Here is a 2,176-nt window from a genome sequence, read left to right on the forward strand (position 1 = left end):
AAAATACCACATTTTGGGTTGTCCCCAGAAAAGTCATAGTGGGGACACCATTTCTAGTGACCTGGGGGTCCCCAAGGAATTTCCTTAATTTGCAGGGATTTCCTCTCACTTCCTGTTTGGCTGTGGGACAGGGAGTGAAGATAAATCTCCCCAATGGAACACAGATGGAAAAAAAATAAACTGATAGGTATTATAACCCTCCCTTACTCTATCCAAAATGAAAAAAAAAAGTTTTGCTTATAGTTCTACTTTCATAAAGACAGGTCTATTATCACCACCTATTACACCTGCTCTCTCCATTAAAACTAGCTATACTCTAGCATCCAGAAAAATGAAAAAATAGGAATGGTAGTATTCAGATCAAGTTAGTACCTGTTAACCTTCACATTGTTAAAATCGGAAATTTGGACTGACATTTAAGAAAAAAAAACAATAAAGGAGGGAGATTCCTAATTTGGATGAGAAAGACATCAAGTAAATCAGGAGCCTGTAGCAAACAGCACTTATCTGGACACTATTGAAAAGTTATGCTTAAAAAGCTGCATAATATTTGTAGAACTGTATACAGTAGAGGTAGTTAAATTACAGACTGTTTAAACAGATTTCCAATTTGTTATTATTAGGGTTGTACCAATACTAGTATTGGTCCTGATACCGAGTATTTGCAGGAGTACTTGTACTCCTGCAAATGTATGTCTAGTCTGATACCTGGACACTCAGGAACAATCGGTGCGGTGCTGGGGAAGTTATAGTCACTGATCCCCCAATAAAGCAGTTGAAAGCCACGGAGGGGAGAGGAGGAGAAGCACACAGCGAGATCTGTGATTATAACTTCTCCCGCTGCCTCATAGATTGTTCCTGAGTGTCCCATGTATTCTCCTCTGGCTCCTCTATGTGTTCTTCTCTGTATTGATCTGTTTGCTCCTCTGATCCCCCCCGTCCTCTGACCCCCCCTGTCCTCCTCCGGTCCCTCCCTCCTTCTCCGGCCCCCCCTCCTCCTCTGCTCCCCCTCCGTGTGCTCCTCCACTCCCTCCTTATGTGCTCCTCCAGTCTCCCCCCTTCCTCCTCCACTCCCCCCGTCATCCTCCACTCCCCCTTAGTGTGCTCCTCTAGTCATCGTCCCCCCGTCCTCCTCTGCTCCCCCCCTTCCCAGATCTTTCAGGATGGAGAGTGAAGGAAGGAGCCGGTAAATATGTAATTTATCGGCTCCTTTCTTTTTCGAATGCACAGAGTCAGTGACTACTGACTCTGTCCATTCATAACGGAGCATTGTAAGCTGTGTTTACGATGCTGCACGTGCCAGGAGGTGTACTGTACAGGCATATCACAGGAAAGATGGGGGTGGTGCCGCTGTCACTTGGCGGGGCTGCCTGGGTTCCCATACTCCAGGCTGATAATGACACAGGCTCTGCCTCTGTGACTCCTATCCTGGGGGCTGGACCTGCCAGATCTCAACCCCCCTAGTGCAGGGAGCAAATTAGGGAGTTCAATAGGCGGGCCAGGCCGGCATATCGGCCCATCCTAATGAGCTCCATTGAACCCAATAGGGGAATGCTTAGGAGCCAGTAAACGGTTTCTCTGTGTTTCTGAATTACAGTTGTAATGATTTTTAGGATGGGCAGCCTGTTGCTAGGCAGATTAGGAAAACAAAATCATGATTAGAGCTTTTTTTTCTAATCTACCTAGTAACTGCAGCAGAGAGAGAGAGAAATATCAAAATATACAGATATATACAAAGTTAAATACTCAGAAAAAATAATGATATCGTTTATCTTTATTTTTATTTCCTGCAAACAAGTGGGGGGGGGAAATCGCTGCCACAGGAGCCCCTATGGACGAGCCTCCACTGTTTGGCAGCATGAACAGGATTTAATTGATTGTCTTAGGATAACATGTTTTTCTTGTGTTACTCTGTTTTACTAGCTTGGAACTCTTTTAGCAAATAAGTTATTTTAGTCCATCTCAAGAGGGTGTCAAACAGATTTTAAGCAATACACGATTATTCTTCTGTGCTTGTTCCTGATTGACTTGTTCCTAATCAAATATTAACTGCTCTCTGTCTAGATTTCTCATTCTGCAAATAGTACAGCCTCCTCTCCTTTCTGACATCTGACCTTTTTAATTTCTTCTATCTTCGATGGGGGTTGGTGTGAGTGGTGCTCTCTAGGATCTGAAC

This window comes from Aquarana catesbeiana, linkage group LG03, assembly GCF_042186555.1.
Source record: "Aquarana catesbeiana isolate 2022-GZ linkage group LG03, ASM4218655v1, whole genome shotgun sequence".
NCBI classification, from domain to species: domain Eukaryota; kingdom Metazoa; phylum Chordata; class Amphibia; order Anura; family Ranidae; genus Aquarana; species Aquarana catesbeiana.